Source organism: Taudactylus pleione, unplaced genomic scaffold, assembly GCF_031769625.1.
Source record: "Taudactylus pleione unplaced genomic scaffold, aTauple2 ptg000282l, whole genome shotgun sequence".
NCBI lineage: Eukaryota > Metazoa > Chordata > Amphibia > Anura > Myobatrachidae > Taudactylus > Taudactylus pleione.
In genome coordinates, this window is record NW_028284684.1 from 13,437,135 (window position 1) to 13,460,179 (window position 23,045).

The 23,045-nt window shown below is 39.3% G+C and overlaps 7 non-coding genes across 7 annotated transcripts; all 7 read left to right on the forward strand.

Annotated features, from left to right (window-relative positions):
• Positions 1-287: 287 nt before the first annotated feature.
• On the forward strand, positions 288-359 carry TRNAD-GUC (transfer RNA aspartic acid (anticodon GUC)). Its single transcript has one exon. It is a non-coding gene; the product is annotated as a tRNA-Asp (tRNA).
• A 1,942-nt stretch (positions 360-2,301) lies between these two features.
• TRNAD-GUC (transfer RNA aspartic acid (anticodon GUC)) lies at positions 2,302-2,373 on the forward strand. The gene has a single exon. It is a non-coding gene; the product is annotated as a tRNA-Asp (tRNA).
• A 3,959-nt stretch (positions 2,374-6,332) lies between these two features.
• On the forward strand, positions 6,333-6,404 carry TRNAD-GUC (transfer RNA aspartic acid (anticodon GUC)). The gene has a single exon. It is a non-coding gene; the product is annotated as a tRNA-Asp (tRNA).
• A 5,967-nt stretch (positions 6,405-12,371) lies between these two features.
• On the forward strand, positions 12,372-12,443 carry TRNAD-GUC (transfer RNA aspartic acid (anticodon GUC)). The gene has a single exon. It is a non-coding gene; the product is annotated as a tRNA-Asp (tRNA).
• A 1,942-nt stretch (positions 12,444-14,385) lies between these two features.
• On the forward strand, positions 14,386-14,457 carry TRNAD-GUC (transfer RNA aspartic acid (anticodon GUC)). Its single transcript has one exon. It is a non-coding gene; the product is annotated as a tRNA-Asp (tRNA).
• Positions 14,458-18,412: 3,955 nt separating this feature from the next.
• TRNAD-GUC (transfer RNA aspartic acid (anticodon GUC)) lies at positions 18,413-18,484 on the forward strand. Its single transcript has one exon. It is a non-coding gene; the product is annotated as a tRNA-Asp (tRNA).
• Positions 18,485-22,439: 3,955 nt separating this feature from the next.
• TRNAD-GUC (transfer RNA aspartic acid (anticodon GUC)) lies at positions 22,440-22,511 on the forward strand. The gene has a single exon. It is a non-coding gene; the product is annotated as a tRNA-Asp (tRNA).
• Positions 22,512-23,045: the final 534 nt, after the last annotated feature.

Here is a 23,045-nt window from a genome sequence, read left to right on the forward strand (position 1 = left end):
TACCTATAAACACTGGCAAATCAACAGTAAAATCCTAGAACATCTCAGTCCAGGGATTATCGGACATGGGTAGAGTAAGAAAATGATAGCTGGGGCAATTTCTATAAGCATTTGACCTAGCTCATGATGCAGAAGAATCGACATGGATCTGATATATGGTGAAAGAGTACACTAACAAATTGATGTATAAATGATTTCAATCATTTTCATTACCCAAGGAAATTATAACAACTCTTAGTTGAACATCACTTTTCTGGACTGGACCAGAAATCACAGCACACAGCTGATCCTCGTTAGTATAGTGGTGAGTATCCCCGCCTGTCACGCGGGAGACCGGGGTTCAATTCCCCGACGGGGAGGCTATAACTTTTATTTCTCCAATATTCCATTTCAGACACAGTGGAAAAATAATAATACAAATGTTATGGCATGCATAAATAACAACCCAAACTATAATATATTGAGATGTGTACTTAAAGGAAACCCTCATAGATCCATACAAATGGAATAGCAGATAGAGAAAACAAAATGTACCAACTGTAATGATATACTTCTATTACCATTTGTTGGCGTTAGGTGGCTATGGAATAAATCAGAATGGTTTGGTATTTTGGGAAGGTTTATACATACTTACATTTTTATATGTAGAAATAAAATATAGGCAAGGAGGTTGGCATATTGGTGTATGCCACTTTTTGGAATGAAAACTGCACACATTTTCTAGGACATCAAACTACAACATTCAGAATTATTTTGACATTTCTAGCATTGAAAGACCACATTGTTGGGCCCCATTCTCAAGAACAGTATAGGTCAAGTAACTTCTCAAGCAATTTTCTTGTGCTGTCTAAGCCCAACTCCATGAGGTGGGTCCTCAAGACCCAAATTCCATTTTGCAATGGTTAGTAGAATGGATTTTATTTTTTAACAAGCACTTCATTTACATGTCTTTGGCAAGCACCCAAAAATTTTACTAAGGACTATGGGCGTGATTCAGACACACTCGCAAGCGCACAACACTCGTAAGTGGTTCGACGGTCCCCCACTACCCATGCGCCGCCTCCGGCGTGTGCATGCGCAAGATCCGTCCAGCGACGGCTGCTCCATCGATATGGGTCTAGCTACAAGACGGAGCGGCTGTCAATGTTGATTGATAACTCACCGCGTTTTGTATGCGGGGAGGGGGGGGTGGCTGCACAAATGCAGGCATTCCCTTAGGAACGCCTGGTGTTTGTGGGTGGCCCTACTGACATCACTAGTGATGTCAGTAGTGGACTTCCTGTTCTATTAGAGCAGGAAGTTTACTCCGGCTTGTGAGAGCTCAGACCCTTCCACAGGGTCTCCTCGCAAGCCTGATGGTCACGATAATCGCGATGGGCTCCAGGCCACTCGCAAAAGCTGTGGGAGGTCACCCACAGCTTAGCGAGCGGCCTGATGAAAGAAAAAAACAAATACAAAACATAAAAAACCGCCCTTGTTCTGAGCAAGCACTCACTAGCAGCAAGCGGCTCTGAATCAGGCCCTATATCAGCTATAATCTAAAAGATATTGCTTAGAACATGTACAACATGGCAAATCCAGCATTTATTGGACTTTATATTCAGGATTCCCATGTATTAAAATTGTATGGTATAGAATATCCAGAAAATGCATAGATATTTATTGGTGCCTTAAAAGAAGAGTGAATATATACATATATATATATATTTTAATTAAGTTGGAAACAGTAGCTGAATAATAGAATAAATTATCAATTTTTATAGCATTCACATAATTTGGGCATAATTTAGCAGAAGAGATTTGGAGTTTAATATTCCTCATGCAGAGCTACCATTGGTCTCTAGCATAATAGTCTTGTAGCCATTCAAGGATTTCTAAGCAAATTCTAATTAGAAAAAAGTTGATAAGGGGTAATGGGTTTTGCTAAATTCATTTGAGCTTTTTAAAGGATCTTGAATTACTAAATATACAATCAAGCATCAGAAATGGTCAACCATAAATCAATTCATAGAAATACCTATAAACACTTGCAAATCAACAGTAAAATCCTAGAACATCTCAGTCCAGGGATTATCGGACATGGGTAGAGTAAGAAAATGATAGCTGGGGCAATTTCTATAAGCATTTGACCTAGCTCATGATGCAGAAAAATCGACATGGATCTGATATATGGTGAAAGAGTACACTAACAAATTGATGTATAAATGATTTCAATCATTTTCATTACCCAAGGAAATTATAACAACTCTTAGTTGAACATCACTTTTCTGGACTGGACCAGAAATCACAGCACACAGCTGATCCTCGTTAGTATAGTGGTGAGTATCCCCGCCTGTCACGCGGGAGACCGGGGTTCAATTCCCCGACGGGGAGGCTATAACTTTTATTTCTCCAATATTCCATTTCAGACACAGTGGAAAAATAATAATACAAATGTTATGGCATGCATAAATAACAACCCAAACTATAATATATTGAGATGTGTACTTAAAGGAAACCCTCATAGATCCATACAAATGGAATAGCAGATAGAGAAAACAAAATGTACCAACTGTAATGATATACTTATATTACCATTTGTTGGCGTTAGGTGGCTATGGAATAAATCAGAATGGTTTGGTATTTTGGGAAGGTTTATACATACTTACATTTTTATATGTAGAAATAAAATATAGGCAAGGAGGTTGGCATATTGGTGTATGCCACTTTTTGGAATGAAAACTGCACACATTTTCTAGGACATCAAACTACAACATTCAGAATTATTTTGACATTTCTAGCATTGAAAGACCACATTGTTGGGCCCCATTCTCAAGAACAGTATAGGTCAAGTAACTTCTCAAGCAATTTTCTTGTGCTGTCTAAGCCCAACTCCATGAGGTGGGTCCTCAAGACCCAAATTCCATTTTGCAATGGTTAGTAGAATGGATTTTATTTTTTAACAAGCACTTCATTTACATGTCTTTGGCAAGCACCCAAAAATTTTCCTAAGGACTATGGGCGTGATTCAGACACACTCGCAAGCGCACAACACTCGTAAGTGGTTCGACGGTCCCCCACTACCCATGCGCCGCCTCCGGCGTGTGCATGCGCAAGATCCGTCCAGCGACGGCTGCTCCATCGATATGGGTCTAGCTACAAGACGGAGCGGCTGTCAATGTTGATTGATAACTCACCGCGTTTTGTATGCGGGGAGGGGGGGGGTGGCTGCACAAATGCAGGCATTCCCTTAGGAACGCCTGGTGTTTGTGGGTGGCCCTACTGACATCACTAGTGATGTCAGTAGTGGACTTCCTGTTCTATTAGAGCAGGAAGTTTACTCCGGCTTGTGAGAGCTCAGACCCTTCCACAGGGTCTCCTCGCAAGCCTGATGGTCACGATAATCGCGATGGGCTCCAGGCCACTCGCAAAAGCTGTGGGAGGTCACCCACAGCTTAGCGAGCGGCCTGATGAAAGAAAAAAACAAATACAAAACATAAAAAACCGCCCTTGTTCTGAGCAAGCACTCACTAGCAGCAAGCGGCTCTGAATCAGGCCCTATATCAGCTATAATCTAAAAGATATTGCTTAGAACATGTACAACATGGCAAATCCAGCATTTATTGGACTTTATATTCAGGATTCCCATGTATTAAAATTGTATGGTATAGAATATCCAGAAAATGCATAGATATTTATTGGTGCCTTAAAAGAAGAGTGAATATATACATATATATATATATTTTAATTAAGTTGGAAACAGTAGCTGAATAATAGAATAAATTATCAATTTTTATAGCATTCACATAATTTGGGCATAATTTAGCAGAAGAGATTTGGAGTTTAATATTCCTCATGCAGAGCTACCATTGGTCTCTAGCATAATAGTCTTGTAGCCATTCAAGGATTTCTAAGCAAATTCTAATTAGAAAAAAGTTGATAAGGGGTAATGGGTTTTGCTAAATTCATTTGAGCTTTTTAAAGGATCTTGAATTACTAAATATACAATCAAGCATCAGAAATGGTCAACCATAAATCAATTCATAGAAATACCTATAAACACTGGCAAATCAACAGTAAAATCCTAGAACATCTCAGTCCAGGGATTATCGGACATGGGTAGAGTAAGAAAATGATAGCTGGGGCAATTTCTATAAGCATTTGACCTAGCTCATGATGCAGAAGAATCGACATGGATCTGATATATGGTGAAAGAGTACACTAACAAATTGATGTATAAATGATTTCAATCATTTTCATTACCCAAGGAAATTATAACAACTCTTAGTTGAACATCACTTTTCTGGACTGGACCAGAAATCACAGCACACAGCCAATCCTCGTTAGTATAGTGGTGAGTATCCCCGCCTGTCACGCGGGAGACCGGGGTTCAATTCCCTGACAGGGAGGCTATAACTTTTATTTCTCCAATATTCCATTTCAGACACAGTGGAAAAATAATAATACAAATGTTATGGCATGCATAAATAACAACCCAAACTATAATATATTGAGATGTGTACTTAAAGGAAACCCTCATAGATCCATACAAATGGAATAGCAGATAGAGAAAACAAAATGTACCAACTGTAATGATATACTTCTATTACCATTTGTTGGCGTTAGGTGGCTATGGAATAAATCAGAATGGTTTGGTATTTTGGGAAGGTTTATACATACTTACATTTTTATATGTAGAAATAAAATATAGGCAAGGAGGTTGGCATATTGGTGTATGCCACTTTTTGGAATGAAAACTGCACACATTTTCTAGGACATCAAACTACAACATTCAGAATTATTTTGACATTTCTAGCATTGAAAGACCACATTGTTGGGCCCCATTCTCAAGAACAGTATAGGTCAAGTAACTTCTCAAGCAATTTTCTTGTGCTGTCTAAGCCCAACTCCATGAGGTGGGTCCTCAAGACCCAAATTCCATTTTGCAATGGTTAGTAGAATGGATTTTATTTTTTAACAAGCACTTCATTTACATGTCTTTGGCAAGCACCCAAACATTTTCCTAAGGACTATGGGCATGATTCAGACACACTCGCAAGCGCACAACACTCGTAAGTGGTTCGACGGTCCCCCACTACCCATGCGCCGCCTCCGGCGTGTGCATGCGCAAGATCCGTCCAGCGACGGCTGCTCCATCGATATGGGTCTAGCTACAAGACGGAGCGGCTGTCAATGTTGATTGATAACTCACCGCGTTTTGTATGCGGGGAGGGGGGGGTGGCTGCACAAATGCAGGCATTCCCTTAGGAACGCCTGGTGTTTGTGGGTGGCCCCTACTGACATCACTAGTGATGTCAGTAGGTGGACTTCCTGTTCTATTAGAGCAGGAAGTTTACTCAGGCTTGTGAGAGCTCAGACCCTTCCACAGGGTCTCCTCGCAAGCCTGATGGTCACGATAATCGCGATGGGCTCCAGGCCACTCGCAAAAGCTGTGGGAGGTCACCCACAGCTTAGCGAGCGGCCTGATGAAAGAAAAAAACAAATACAAAACATAAAAAACCGCCCTTGTTCTGAGCAAGCACTCACTAGCAGCAAGCGGCTCTGAATCAGGCCCTATATCAGCTATAATCTAAAAGATATTGCTTAGAACATGTACAACATGGCAAATCCAGCATTTATTGGACTTTATATTCAGGATTCCCATGTATTAAAATTGTATGGTATAGAATATCCAGAAAATGCATAGATATTTATTGGTGCCTTAAAAGAAGAGTGAATATATACATATATATTTTTTTTTTAATTAAGTTGGAAACAGTAGCTGAATAATAGAATAAATTATCAATTTTTATAGCATTCACATAATTTGGGCATAATTTAGCAGAAGAGATTTGGAGTTTAATATTCCTCATGCAGAGCTACCATTGGTCTCTAGCATAATAGTCTTTTAGCCATTCAAGGATTTCTAAGCAAATTCTAATTAGAAAAAAGTTGATAAGGGGTAATGGGTTTTGCTAAATTCATTTGAGCTTTTTAAAGGATCTTGAATTACTAAATATACAATCAAGCATCAGAAATGGTCAACCATAAATCAATTCATAGAAATACCTATAAACACTGGCAAATCAACAGTAAAATCCTAGAACATCTCAGTCCAGGGATTATCGGACATGGGTAGAGTAAGAAAATGATAGCTGGGGCAATTTCTATAAGCATTTGACCTAGCTCATGATGCAGAAGAATCGACATGGATCTGATATATGGTGAAAGAGTACACTAACAAATTGATGTATAAATGATTTCAATCATTTTCATTACCCAAGGAAATTATAACAACTCTTAGTTGAACATCACTTTTCTGGACTGGACCAGAAATCACAGCACACAGCCGATCCTCGTTAGTATAGTGGTGAGTATCCCCGCCTGTCACGCGGGAGACCGGGGTTCAATTCCCCGACGGGGAGGCTATAACTTTTATTTCTCCAATATTCCATTTCAGACACAGTGGAAAAATAATAATACAAATGTTATGGCATGCATAAATAACAACCCAAACTATAATATATTGAGATGTGTACTTAAAGGAAACCCTCATAGATCCATACAAATGGAATAGCAGATAGAGAAAACAAAATGTACCAACTGTAATGATATACTTCTATTACCATTTGTTGGCGTTAGGTGGCTATGGAATAAATCAGAATGGTTTGGTATTTTGGGAAGGTTTATACATACTTACATTTTTATATGTAGAAATAAAATATAGGCAAGGAGGTTGGCATATTGGTGTATGCCACTTTTTGGAATGAAAACTGCACACATTTTCTAGGACATCAAACTACAACATTCAGAATTATTTTGACATTTCTAGCATTGAAAGACCACATTGTTGGGCCCCATTCTCAAGAACAGTATAGGTCAAGTAACTTCTCAAGCAATTTTCTTGTGCTGTCTAAGCCCAACTCCATGAGGTGGGTCCTCAAGACCCAAATTCCATTTTGCAATGGTTAGTAGAATGGATTTTATTTTTTAACAAGCACTTCATTTACATGTCTTTGGCAAGCACCCAAAATTTTTCCTAAGGACTATGGGCATGATTCAGACACACTCGCAAGCGCACAACACTCGTAAGTGGTTCGACGGTCCCCCACTACCCATGCGCCGCCTCCGGCGTGTGCATGCGCAAGATCCGTCCAGCGACGGCTGCTCCATCGATATGGGTCTAGCTACAAGACGGAGCGGCTGTCAATGTTGATTGATAACTCACCGCGTTTTGTATGCGGGGAGGGGGGGGTGGCTGCACAAATGCAGGCATTCCCTTAGGAACGCCTGGTGTTTGTGGGTGGCCCTACTGACATCACTAGTGATGTCAGTAGTGGACTTCCTGTTCTATTAGAGCAGGAAGTTTACTCGGGCTTGTGAGAGCTCAGACCCTTCCACAGGGTCTCCTCGCAAGCCTGATGGTCACGATAATCGCGATGGGCTCCAGGCCACTCGCAAAAGCTGTGGGAGGTCACCCACAGCTTAGCGAGCGGCCTGATGAAATCAAAAAACAAATACAAAACATAAAAAACCGCCCTTGTTCTGAGCAAGCACTCACTAGCAGCAAGCGGCTCTGAATCAGGCCCTATATCAGCTATAATCTAAAAGATATTGCTTAGAACATGTACAACATGGCAAATCCAGCATTTATTGGACTTTATATTCAGGATTCCCATGTATTAAAATTGTATGGTATAGAATATCCAGAAAATGCATAGATATTTATTGGTGCCTTAAAAGAAGAGTGAATATATACATATATATATTTTTTTTAATTAAGTTGGAAACAGTAGCTGAATAATAGAATAAATTATCAATTTTTATAGCATTCACATAATTTGGGCATAATTTAGCAGAAGAGATTTGGAGTTTAATATTCCTCATGCAGAGCTACCATTGGTCTCTAGCATAATAGTCTTTTAGCCATTCAAGGATTTCTAAGCAAATTCTAATTAGAAAAAAGTTGATAAGGGGTAATGGGTTTTGCTAAATTCATTTGAGCTTTTTAAAGGATCTTGAATTACTAAATATACAATCAAGCATCAGAAATGGTCAACCATAAATCAATTCATAGAAATACCTATAAACACTGGCAAATCAACAGTAAAATCCTAGAACATCTCAGTCCAGGGATTATCGGACATGGGTAGAGTAAGAAAATGATAGCTGGGGCAATTTCTATAAGCATTTGACCTAGCTCATGATGCAGAAGAATCGACATGGATCTGATATATGGTGAAAGAGTACACTAACAAATTGATGTATAAATGATTTCAATAATTTTCATTACCCAAGGAAATTATAACAACTCTTAGTTGAACATCACTTTTCTGGACTGGACCAGAAATCACAGCACACAGCCAATCCTCGTTAGTATAGTGGTGAGTATCCCCATCTGTCACGCGGGAGACCGGGGTTCAATTCCCCGATGGGGAGGCTATAACTTTTATTTCTCCAATATTCCATTTCAGACACAGTGGAAAAATAATAATACAAATGTTATGGCATGCATAAATAACAACCCAAACTATAATATATTGAGATGTGTACTTAAAGGAAACCCTCATAGATCCATACAAATGGAATAGCAGATAGAGAAAACAAAATGTACCAACTGTAATGATATACTTCTATTACCATTTGTTGGCGTTAGGTGGCTATGGAATAAATCAGAATGGTTTGGTATTTTGGGAAGGTTTATACATACTTACATTTTTATATGTAGAAATAAAATATAGGCAAGGAGGTTGGCATATTGGTGTATGCCACTTTTTGGAATGAAAACTGCACACATTTTCTAGGACATCAAACTACAACATTCAGAATTATTTTGACATTTCTAGCATTGAAAGACCACATTGTTGGGCCCCATTCTCAAGAACAGTATAGGTCAAGTAACTTCTCAAGCTATTTTCTTGTGCTGTCTAAGCCCAACTCCATGAGGTGGGTCCTCAAGACCCAAATTCCATTTTGCAATGGTTAGTAGAATGGATTTTATTTTTTAACAAGCACTTCATTTACATGTCTTTGGCAAGCACCCAAAAATTTTCCTAAGGACTATGGGCATGATTCAGACACACTCGCAAGCGCACAACACTCGTAAGTGGTTCGACGGTCCCCCACTACCCATGCGCCGCCTCCGGCATGTGCATGCGCAAGATCCGTCCAGCGACGGCTGCTCCATCGATATGGGTCTAGCAACAAGACGGAGCGGCTGTCAATGTTGATTGATAACTCACCGCGTTTTGTATGCGGGGAGGGGGGGGTGGCTGCACAAATGCAGGCATTCCCTTAGGAACGCCTGGTGTTTGTGGGTGGCCCTACTGACATCACTAGTGATGTCAGTAGTGGACTTCCTGTTCTATTAGAGCAGGAAGTTTACTCGGGCTTGTGAGAGCTCAGACCCTTCCACAGGGTCTCCTCGCAAGCCTGATGGTCACGATAATCGCGATGGGCTCCAGGCCACTCGCAAAAGCTGTGGGAGGTCACCCACAGCTTAGCGAGCGGCCTGATGAAAGAAAAAAACAAATACAAAACATAAAAAACCGCCCTTGTTCTGAGCAAGCACTCACTAGCAGCAAGCGGCTCTGAATCAGGCCCTATATCAGCTATAATCTAAAAGATATTGCTTAGAACATGTACAACATGGCAAATCCAGCATTTATTGGACTTTATATTCAGGATTCCCATGTATTAAAATTGTATGGTATAGAATATCCAGAAAATGCATAGATATTTATTGGTGCCTTAAAAGAAGAGTGAATATATACATATATATATTTTTTTTAATTAAGTTGGAAACAGTAGCTGAATAATAGAATAAATTATCAATTTTTATAGCATTCACATAATTTGGGCATAATTTAGCAGAAGAGATTTGGAGTTTAATATTCCTCATGCAGAGCTACCATTGGTCTCTAGCATAATAGTCTTTTAGCCATTCTAGGATTTCTAAGCAAATTCTAATTAGAAAAAAGTTGATAAGGGGTAATGGGTTTTGCTAAATTCATTTGAGCTTTTTAAAGGATCTTGAATTACTAAATATACAATCAAGCATCAGAAATGGTCAACCATAAATCAATTCATAGAAATACCTATAAACACTGGCAAATCAACAGTAAAATCCTAGAACATCTCAGTCCAGGGATTATCGGACATGGGTAGAGTAAGAAAATGATAGCTGGGGCAATTTCTATAAGCATTTGACCTAGCTCATGATGCAGAAGAATCGACATGGATCTGATATATGGTGAAAGAGTACACTAACAAATTGATGTATAAATGATTTCAATCATTTTCATTACCCAAGGAAATTATAACAACTCTTAGTTGAACATCACTTTTCTGGACTGGACCAGAAATCACAGCACACAGCCGATCCTCGTTAGTATAGTGGTATCCCCGCCTGTCACGCGGGAGACCGGGGTTCAATTCCCCGACGGGGAGGCTATAACTTTTATTTCTCCAATATTCCATTTCAGACACAGTGGAAAAATAATAATACAAATGTTATGGCATGCATAAATAACAACCCAAACTATAATATATTGAGATGTGTACTTAAAGGAAACCCTCATAGATCCATACAAATGGAATAGCAGATAGAGAAAACAAAATGTACCAACTGTAATGATATACTTCTATTACCATTTGTTGGCGTTAGGTGGCTATGGAATAAATCAGAATGGTTTGGTATTTTGGGAAGGTTTATACATACTTACATTTTTATATGTAGAAATAAAATATAGGCAAGGAGGTTGGCATATTGGTGTATGCCACTTTTTGGAATGAAAACTGCACACATTTTCTAGGACATCAAACTACAACATTCAGAATTATTTTGACATTTCTAGCATTGAAAGACCACATTGTTGGGCCCCATTCTCAAGAACAGTATAGGTCAAGTAACTTCTCAAGCAATTTTCTTGTGCTGTCTAAGCCCAACTCCATGAGGTGGGTCCTCAAGACCCAAATTCCATTTTGCAATGGTTAGTAGAATGGATTTTATTTTTTAACAAGCACTTCATTTACATGTCTTTGGCAAGCACCCAAAAATTTTCCTAAGGACTATGGGCATGATTCAGACACACTCGCAAGCGCACAACACTCGTAAGTGGTTCGACGGTCCCCCACTACCCATGCGCCGCCTCCGGCGTGTGCATGCGCAAGATCCGTCCAGCGACGGCTGCTCCATCGATATGGGTCTAGCTACAAGACGGAGTGACTGTCAATGTTGATTGATAACTCACCGCGTTTTGTATGCGGGGAGGGGGGGGGTGGCTGCACAAATGCAGGCATTCCCTTAGGAACGCCTGGTGTTTGTGGGTGGCCCTACTGACATCACTAGTGATGTCAGTAGTGGACTTCCTGTTCTATTAGAGCAGGAAGTTTACTCGGGCTTGTGAGAGCTCAGACCCTTCCACAGGGTCTCCTCGCAAGCCTGATGGTTACGATAATCGTGATGGGCTCCAGGCCACTCGCAAAAGCTGTGGGAGGTCACCCACAGCTTAGCGAGCGACCTGATGAAAGAAAAAAACAAATACAAAACATAAAAAACCGCCCTTGTTCTGAGCAAGCACTCACTAGCAGCAAGCGGCTCTGAATCAGGCCCTATATCAGCTATAATCTAAAAGATATTGCTTAGAACCTGTACAACATGGCAAATCCAGCATTTATTGGACTTTATATTCAGGATTCCCATGTATTAAAATTCTATGGTATAGAATATCCAGAAAATGCATAGATATTTATTGGTGCCTTAAAAGAAGAGTGAATATATACATATATATTTTTTTTTTAATTAAGTTGGAAACAGTAGATGAATAATAGAATAAATTATCAATTTTTATAGCATTCACATAATTTGGGCATAATTTAGCAGAAGAGATTTGGAGTTTAATATTCCTCATGCAGAGCTACCATTGGTCTCTAGCATAATAGTCTTTTAGCCATTCAAGGATTTCTAAGCAAATTCTAATTAGAAAAAAGTTGATAAGGGGTAATGGGTTTTGCTAAATTCATTTGAGCTTTTTAAAGGATCTTGAATTACTAAATATACAATCAAGCATCAGAAATGGTCAACCATAAATCAATTCATAGAAATACCTATAAACACTGGCAAATCAACAGTAAAATCCTAGAACATCTCAGTCCAGGGATTATCGGACATAGGTAGAGTAAGAAAATGATAGCTGGGGCAATTTCTATAAGCATTTGACCTAGCTCATGATGCAGAAGAATCGACATGGATCTGATATATGGTGAAAGAGTACACTAACAAATTGATGTATAAATTCTTTCAATCATTTTCATTACCCAAGGAAATTATAACAACTCTTAGTTGAACATCACTTTTCTGGACTGGACCAGAAATCACAGCACACAGCTGATCCTCGTTAGTATAGTGGTGAGTATCCCCGCCTGTCACGCGGGAGACCGGGGTTCAATTCCCCGACGGGGAGGCTATAACTTTTATTTCTCCAATATTCCATTTCAGACACAGTGGAAAAATAATAATACAAATGTTATGGCATGCATAAATAACAACCCAAACTATAATATATTGAGATGTGTACTTAAAGGAAACCCTCATAGATCCATACAAATGGAATAGCAGATAGAGAAAACAAAATGTACCAACTGTAATGATATACTTCTATTACCATTTGTTGGCGTTAGGTGGCTATGGAATAAATCAGAATGGTTTGGTATTTTGGGAAGGTTTATACATACTTACATTTTTATATGTAGAAATAAAATATAGGCAAGGAGGTTGGCATATTGGTGTATGCCACTTTTTGGAATGAAAACTGCACACATTTTCTAGGACATCAAACTACAACATTCAGAATTATTTTGACATTTCTAGCATTGAAAGACCACATTGTTGGGCCCCATTCTCAAGAACAGTATAGGTCAAGTAACTTCTCAAGCAATTTTCTTGTGCTGTCTAAGCCCAACTCCATGAGGTGGGTCCTCAAGACCCAAATTCCATTTTGCAATGGTTAGTAGAATGGATTTTATTTTTTAACAAGCACTTCATTTACATGTCTTTGGCAAGCACCCAAAAATTTTCCTAAGGACTATGGGCATGATTCAGACACACTCGCAAGCGGACAACACTCGTAAGTGGTTCGACGGTCCCCCACTACCCATGCGCCGCCTCCGGCGTGTGCATGCGCAAGATCCGTCCAGCGACGGCTGCTCCATCGATATGGGTCTAGCTACAAGACGGAGCGGCTGTCAATGTTGATTGATAACACACCGCGTTTTGTATGCGGGGAGGGGGGGGTGGCTGCACAAATGCAGGCATTCCCTTAGGAACGCCTGGTGTTTGTGGGTGGCCCTACTGACATCACTAGTGATGTCAGTAGTGGACTTCCTGTTCTATTAGAGCAGGAAGTTTACTCGGGCTTGTGAGAGCTCAGACCCTTCCACAGGGTCTCCTCGCAAGCCTGATGGTCACGATAATCGCGATGGGCTCCAGGCCACTCGCAAAAGCTGTGGGAGGTCACCCACAGCTTAGCGAGCGGCGTGATGAAAGAAAAAAACAAATACAAAACATAAAAAACCGCCCTTGTTCTGAGCAAGCACTCACTAGCAGCAAGCGGCTCTGAATCAGGCCCTATATCAGCTATAATCTAAAAGATATTGCTTAGAACATGTACAACATGGCAAATCCAGCATTTATTGGACTTTATATTCAGGATTCCCATGTATTAAAATTGTATGGTATAGAATATCCAGAAAATGCATAGATATTTATTGGTGCCTTAAAAGAAGAGTGAATATATACATATATATATTTTTTTTAATTAAGTTGGAAACAGTAGCTGAATAATAGAGTCAATTATCAATTTTTATAGCATTCACATAATTTGGGCATAATTTAGCAGAAGAGATTTGGAGTTTAATATTCCTCATGCAGAGCTACCATTGGTCTCTAGCATAATAGTCTTTTAGCCATTCAAGGATTTCTAAGCAAATTCTAATTAGAAAAAAGTTGATAAGGGGTAATGGGTTTTGCTAAATTCATTTGAGCTTTTTAAAGGATCTTGAATTACTAAATATACAATCAAGCATCAGAAATTGTCAACCATAAATCAATTCATAGAAATACCTATAAACACTAGCAAATCAACAGTAAAATCCTAGAACATCTCAGTCCAGGGATTATCGGACATGGGTAGAGTAAGAAAATGATAGCTGGGGCAATTTCTATAAGCATTTGACCTAGCTCATGATGCAGAAGAATCGACATGGATCTGATATATGGTGAAAGAGTACACTAACAAATTGATGTATAAATGATTTCAATCATTTTCATTACCCAAGGAAATTATAACAACTCTTAGTTGAACATCACTTTTCTGGACTGGACCAGAAATCACAGCACACAGCCAATCCTCGTTAGTATAGTGGTGAGTATCCCCGCCTGTCACGCGGGAGACCGGGGTTCAATTCCCCGACGGGGAGGCTATAACTTTTATTTCTCCAATATTCCATTTCAGACACAGTGGAAAAATAATAATACAAATGTTATGGCATGCATAAATAACAACCCAAACTATAATATATTGAGATGTGTACTTAAAGGAAACCCTCATAGATCCATACAAATGGAATAGCAGATAGAGAAAACAAAATGTACCAACTGTAATGATATACTTCTATTACCATTTGTTGGCGTTAGGTGGCTATGGAATAAATCAGAATGGTTTGGTATTTTGGGAAGGTTTATACATACTTACATTTTTATATGTAGAAATAAAATATAGTCAAGGAGGTTGGCATATTGGTGTATGCCACTTTTTGGAATGAAAACTGCACACATTTTCTAGGACATCAAACTACAACATTCAGAATTATTTTGACATTTCTAGCATTGAAAGACCACATTGTTGGGCCCCATTCTCAAGAACAGTATAGGTCAAGTAACTTCTCAAGCAATTTTCTTGTGCTGTCTAAGCCCAACTCCATGAGGTGGGTCCTCAAGACCCAAATTCCATTTTGCAATGGTTAGTAGAATGGATTTTATTTTTTAACAAGCACTTCATTTACATGTCTTTGGCAAGCACCCAAAAATTTTCCTAAGGACTATGGGCATGATTCAGACACACTCGCAAGCGCACAACACTCGTAAGTGGTTCGACGGTCCCCCACTACCCATGCGCCGCCTCCGGCGTGTGCATGCGCAAGATCCGTCCAGCGATGGCTGCTCCATCGATATGGGTCTAGCTACAAGACGGAGCGGCTGTCAATGTTGATTGATAACTCACCGCGTTTTGTATGCGGGGAGGGGGGGGTGGCTGCACAAATGCAGGCATTCCCTTAGGAATGCCTGGTGTTTGTGGGTGGCCCTACTGACATCACTAGTGATGTCAGTAGTGGACTTCCTGTTCTATTAGAGCAGGAAGTTTACTCGGGCTTGTGAGAGCTCAGACCCTTCCACAGGGTCTCCTCGCAAGCCTGATGGTCACGATAATCGCGATGGGCTCCTGGCCACTCGCAAAAGCTGTGGGAGGTCACCCACAGCTTAGCGAGCGGCCTGATGAAAGAAAAAGCAAATACAAAACATAAAAAACCGCCCTTGTTCTGAGCAAGCACTCACTAGCAGCAAGCGGCTCTGAATCAGGCCCTATATCAGCTATAATCTAAAAGATATTGCTTAGAACATGTACAACATGGCAAATCCAGCATTTATTGGACTTTATATTCAGGATTCCCATGTATTAAAATTGTATGGTATAGAATATCCAGAAAATGCATAGATATTTATTGGTGCCTTAAAAGAAGAGTGAATATATACATATATATATTTTTTTTAATTAAGTTGGAAACAGTAGCTGAATAATAGAGTAAATTATCAATTTTTATAGCATTCACATAATTTGGGCATAATTTAGCAGAAGAGATTTGGAGTTTAATATTCCTCATGCAGAGCTACCATTGGTCTCTAGCATAATAGTCTTTTAGCCATTCAAGGATTTCTAAGCAAATTCTAATTAGAAAAAAGTTGATAAGGGGTAATGGGTTTTGCTAAATTCATTTGAGCTTTTTAAAGGATCTTGAATTACTAAATATACAATCAAGCATCAGAAATTGTCAACCATAAATCAATTCATAGAAATACCTATAAACACTGGCAAATCAACAGTAAAATCCTAGAACATCTCAGTCCAGGGATTATCGGACATGGGTAGAGTAAGAAAATGATAGCTGGGGCAATTTCTATAAGCATTTGACCTAGCTCATGATGCAGAAGAATCGACATGGATCTGATATATGGTGAAAGAGTACACTAACAAATTGATGTATAAATGATTTCAATCATTTTCATTACCCAAGGAAATTATAACAACTCTTAGTTGAACATCACTTTTCTGGACTGGACCAGAAATCACAGCACACAGCCGATCCTCATTAGTATAGTGGTGAGTATCCCCGCCTGTCACGCGGGAGACTGGGGTTCAATTCCCCGACGGGGAGGCTATAACTTTTATTTCTCCAATATTCCATTTCAGACACAGTGGAAAAATAATAATACAAATGTTATGGCATGCATAAATAACAACCCAAACTATAATATATTGAGATGTGTACTTAAAGGAAACCCTCATAGATCCATACAAATGGAATAGCAGATAGAGAAAACAAAATGTACAAACTGTAATGATATACTTCTATTACCATTTGTTGGCGTTAGGTGGCTATGGAATAAATCAGAATGGTTTGGTATTTTGGGAAGGTTTATACATACTTACATTTTTATATGTAGAAATAAAATATAGGCAAGGAGGTTGGCATATTGGTGTATGCCACTTTTTGGAATGAAAATTGCACACATTTTCTAGGACATCAAACTACAACATTCAGAATTATTTTGACAATTCTAGCATTGAAAGACCACATTGTTGGGCCCCATTCTCAAGAACAGTATAGGTCAAGTAACTTCTCAAGCAATTTTCTTGTGCTGTCTAAGCCCAACTCCATGAGGTGTGTCCTCAAGACCCAAATTCCATTTTGCAATGGTTAGTAGAATGGATTTTATTTTTTAACAAGCACTTCATTTACATGTCTTTGGCAAGCACCCAAAAATTTTCCTAAGGACTATGGGCATGATTCAGACACACTCGCAAGCGCACAACACTCGTAAGTGGTTCGACGGTCCCCCACTACCCATGCGCTGCCTCCGGCGTGTGCATGCGCAAGATCCGTCCAGCGATGGCTGCTCCATCGATATGGATCTAGCTACAAGACGGAGCAGCTGTCAATGTTGATTGATAACTCACCGCAATTTGTATGCGGGGAGGGGGGGGTGGCTGCACAAATGCAGGCATTCCCTTAGGAATGCCTGGTGTTTGTGGGTGGCCCTACTGACATCACTAGTGATGTCAGTAGTGGACTTCCTGTTCTATTAGAGCAGGAAGTTTACTCGGGCTTGTGAGAGCTCAGACCCTTCCACAGGGTCTCCTCGCAAGCCTGATGGTCACGATAATCGCGATGGGCTCCAGGCCACTCGCAAAATCTGTGGGAGGTCACCCACAGCTTAGCGAGTGGCCTGATGAAAGAAAAAAACAAATACAAAACATAAAAAACCGCCCTTGTTCTGAGCAAGCACTCACTGGCAGCAAGCGGCTCTTAATCAGGCCCTATATCAGCTATAATCTAAAAGATATTGCTTAGAACATGTACAACATGGCAAATCCAGCATTTATTGGACTTTATATTCAGGATTCCCATGTATTAAAATTGTATGGTATAGAATATCCAGAAAATGCATAGATATTTATTGGTGCCTTAAAAGAAGAGTGAATATATACATATATATATTTTTTTAAATTAAGTTGGAAACAGTAGCTGAATAATATAATAAATTATCAATTTTTATAGCATTCACATAATTTGGGCATAATTTAGCAGAAGAGATTTGGAGTTTAATATTCCTCATGCAGAGCTACCATTGGTCTCTAGCATAATAGTCTTTTAGCCATTCAAGGATTTCTAAGCAAATTCTAATTAGAAAAAAGTTGATAAGGGGTAATGGGTTTTGCTAAATTCATTTGAGCTTTTTAAAGGATCTTGAATTACTAAATATACAATCAAGCATCAGAAATGGTCAACCATAAATCAATTCATAGAAATACCTATAAACACTGGCAAATCAACAGTAAAATCCTAGAACATCTCAGTCCAGGGATTATCGGACATGGGTAGAGTAAGAAAATGATAGCTGGGGCAATTTCTATAAGCATTTGACCTAGCTCATGATGCAGAAGAATCGACATGGATCTGATATATGGTGAAAGAGTACACTAACAAATTGATGTATAAATGATTTCAATAATTTTCATTACCAAAGGAAATTATAACAACTCTTAGTTGAACATCACTTTTCTGGACTGGACCAGAAATCACAGCACACAGCCAATCCTCGTTAGTATAGTGGTGAGTATCCCCGCCTGTCACGCGGGAGACCGGGGTTCAATTCCCCGACGGGGAGGCTATAACTTTTATTTCTCCAATATTCCATTTCAGACACAGTGGAAAAATAATAATACAAATGTTATGGCATGCATAAATAACAACCCAAACTATAATATATTGAGATGTGTACTTAAAGGAAACCCTCATAGATCCATACAAATGGAATAGCAGATAGAGAAAACAAAATGTACCAACTGTAATGATATACTTCTATTACCATTTGTTGGCGTTAGGTGGCTATGGAATAAATCAGAATGGTTTGGTATTTTGGGAAGGTTTATACATACTTACATTTTTATATGTAGAAATAAAATATAGTCAAGGAGGTTGGCATATTGGTGTATGCCACTTTTTGGAATGAAAACTGCACACATTTTCTAGGACATCAAACTACAACATTCAGAATTATTTTGACATTTCTAGCATTGAAAGACCACATTGTTGGGCCCCATTCTCAAGAACAGTATAGGTCAAGTAACTTCTCAAGCAATTTTCTTGTGCTGTCTAAGCCCAACTCCATGAGGTGGGTCCTCAAGACCCAAATTCCATTTTGCAATGGTTAGTAGAATGGATTTTATTTTTTAACAAGCACTTCATTTACATGTCTTTGGCAAGCACCCAAAAATTTTCCTAAGGACTATGGGCATGATTCAGACACACTCGCAAGCGCACAACACTCGTAAGTGGTTCGACGGTCCCCCACTACCCATGCGCCGCCTCCGGCGTGTGCATGCGCAAGATCCGTCCAGCGATGGCTGCTCCATCGATATGGGTCTAGCTACAAGACGGAGCGGCTGTCAATGTTGATTGATAACTCACCGCGTTTTGTATGCGGGGAGGGGGGGGTGGCTGCACAAATGCAGGCATTCCCTTAGGAATGCCTGGTGTTTGTGGGTGGCCCTACTGACATCACTAGTGATGTCAGTAGTGGACTTCCTGTTCTATTAGAGCAGGAAGTTTACTCGGGCTTGTGAGAGCTCAGACCCTTCCACAGGGTCTCCTCGCAAGCCTGATGGTCACGATAATCGCGATGGGCTCCTGGCCACTCGCAAAAGCTGTGGGAGGTCACCCACAGCTTAGCGAGCGGCCTGATGAAAGAAAAAGCAAATACAAAACATAAAAAACCGCCCTTGTTCTGAGCAAGCACTCACTAGCAGCAAGCGGCTCTGAATCAGGCCCTATATCAGCTATAATCTAAAAGATATTGCTTAGAACATGTACAACATGGCAAATCCAGCATTTATTGGACTTTATATTCAGGATTCCCATGTATTAAAATTGTATGGTATAGAATATCCAGAAAATGCATAGATATTTATTGGTGCCTTAAAAGAAGAGTGAATATATACATATATATATTTTTTTTAATTAAGTTGGAAACAGTAGCTGAATAATAGAGTAAATTATCAATTTTTATAGCATTCACATAATTTGGGCATAATTTAGCAGAAGAGATTTGGAGTTTAATATTCCTCATGCAGAGCTACCATTGGTCTCTAGCATAATAGTCTTTTAGCCATTCAAGGATTTCTAAGCAAATTCTAATTAGAAAAAAGTTGATAAGGGGTAATGGGTTTTGCTAAATTCATTTGAGCTTTTTAAAGGATCTTGAATTACTAAATATACAATCAAGCATCAGAAATTGTCAACCATAAATCAATTCATAGAAATACCTATAAACACTGGCAAATCAACAGTAAAATCCTAGAACATCTCAGTCCAGGGATTATCGGACATGGGTAGAGTAAGAAAATGATAGCTGGGGCAATTTCTATAAGCATTTGACCTAGCTCATGATGCAGAAGAATCGACATGGATCTGATATATGGTGAAAGAGTACACTAACAAATTGATGTATAAATGATTTCAATCATTTTCATTACCCAAGGAAATTATAACAACTCTTAGTTGAACATCACTTTTCTGGACTGGACCAGAAATCACAGCACACAGCCGATCCTCATTAGTATAGTGGTGAGTATCCCCGCCTGTCACGCGGGAGACTGGGGTTCAATTCCCCGACGGGGAGGCTATAACTTTTATTTCTCCAATATTCCATTTCAGACACAGTGGAAAAATAATAATACAAATGTTATGGCATGCATAAATAACAACCCAAACTATAATATATTGAGATGTGTACTTAAAGGAAACCCTCATAGATCCATACAAATGGAATAGCAGATAGAGAAAACAAAATGTACAAACTGTAATGATATACTTCTATTACCATTTGTTGGCGTTAGGTGGCTATGGAATAAATCAGAATGGTTTGGTATTTTGGGAAGGTTTATACATACTTACATTTTTATATGTAGAAATAAAATATAGGCAAGGAGGTTGGCATATTGGTGTATGCCACTTTTTGGAATGAAAATTGCACACATTTTCTAGGACATCAAACTACAACATTCAGAATTATTTTGACAATTCTAGCATTGAAAGACCACATTGTTGGGCCCCATTCTCAAGAACAGTATAGGTCAAGTAACTTCTCAAGCAATTTTCTTGTGCTGTCTAAGCCCAACTCCATGAGGTGTGTCCTCAAGACCCAAATTCCATTTTGCAATGGTTAGTAGAATGGATTTTATTTTTTAACAAGCACTTCATTTACATGTCTTTGGCAAGCACCCAAAAATTTTCCTAAGGACTATGGGCATGATTCAGACACACTCGCAAGCGCACAACACTCGTAAGTGGTTCGACGGTCCCCCACTACCCATGCGCTGCCTCCGGCGTGTGCATGCGCAAGATCCGTCCAGCGATGGCTGCTCCATCGATATGGATCTAGCTACAAGACGGAGCAGCTGTCAATGTTGATTGATAACTCACCGCAATTTGTATGCGGGGAGGGGGGGGTGGCTGCACAAATGCAGGCATTCCCTTAGGAATGCCTGGTGTTTGTGGGTGGCCCTACTGACATCACTAGTGATGTCAGTAGTGGACTTCCTGTTCTATTAGAGCAGGAAGTTTACTCGGGCTTGTGAGAGCTCAGACCCTTCCACAGGGTCTCCTCGCAAGCCTGATGGTCACGATAATCGCGATGGGCTCCAGGCCACTCGCAAAAGCTGTGGGAGGTCACCCACAGCTTAGCGAGTGGCCTGATGAAAGAAAAAAACAAATACAAAACATAAAAAACCGCCCTTGTTCTGAGCAAGCACTCACTGGCAGCAAGCGGCTCTTAATCAGGCCCTATATCAGCTATAATCTAAAAGATATTGCTTAGAACATGTACAACATGGCAAATCCAGCATTTATTGGACTTTATATTCAGGATTCCCATGTATTAAAATTGTATGGTATAGAATATCCAGAAAATGCATAGATATTTATTGGTGCCTTAAAAGAAGAGTGAATATATACATATATATATATTTTTAAATTAAGTTGGAAACAGTAGCTGAATAATATAATAAATTATCAATTTTTATAGCATTCACATAATTTGGGCATAATTTAGCAGAAGAGATTTGGAGTTTAATATTCCTCATGCAGAGCTACCATTGGTCTCTAGCATAATAGTCTTTTAGCCATTCAAGGATTTCTAAGCAAATTCTAATTAGAAAAAAGTTGATAAGGGGTAATGGGTTTTGCTAAATTCATTTGAGCTTTTTAAAGGATCTTGAATTACTAAATATACAATCAAGCATCAGAAATGGTCAACCATAAATCAATTCATAGAAATACCTATAAACACTGGCAAATCAACAGTAAAATCCTAGAACATCTCAGTCCAGGGATTATCGGACATGGGTAGAGTAAGAAAATGATAGCTGGGGCAATTTCTATAAGCATTTGACCTAGCTCATGATGCAGAAGAATCGACATGGATCTGATATATGGTGAAAGAGTACACTAACAAATTGATGTATAAATGATTTCAATAATTTTCATTACCAAAGGAAATTATAACAACTCTTAGTTGAACATCACTTTTCTGGACTGGACCAGAAATCACAGCACACAGCAGATCCTCGTTAGTATAGTGGTGAGTATCCCCGCCTGTCACGCGGGAGACCGGGGTTCAATTCCCCGACGGGGAGGCTATAACTTTTATTTCTCCAATATTCCATTTCAGACACAGTGGAAAAATAATAATACAAATGTTATGGCATGCATAAATAACAACCCAAACTATAATATATTGAGATGTGTACTTAAAGGAAACCCTCATAGATCCATACAAATGGAATAGCAGATAGAGAAAACAAAATGTACCAACTGTAATGATATACTTCTATTACCATTTGTTGGCGTTAGGTGGCTATGGAATAAATCAGAATGGTTTGGTATTTTGGGAAGGTTTATACATACTTACATTTTTATATGTAGAAATAAAATATAGGCAAGGAGGTTGGCATATTGGTGTATGCCACTTTTTGGAATGATAACTGCACACATTTTCTAGGACATCAAACTACAACATTCAGAAATATTTTGACATTTCTAGCATTGAAAGACCACATTGTTGGGCCCCATTCTCAAGAACAGTATAGGTCAAGTAACTTCTCAAGCAATTTTCTTGTGCTGTCTAAGCCCAACTCCATGAGGTGGGTCCTCAAGACCCAAATTCCATT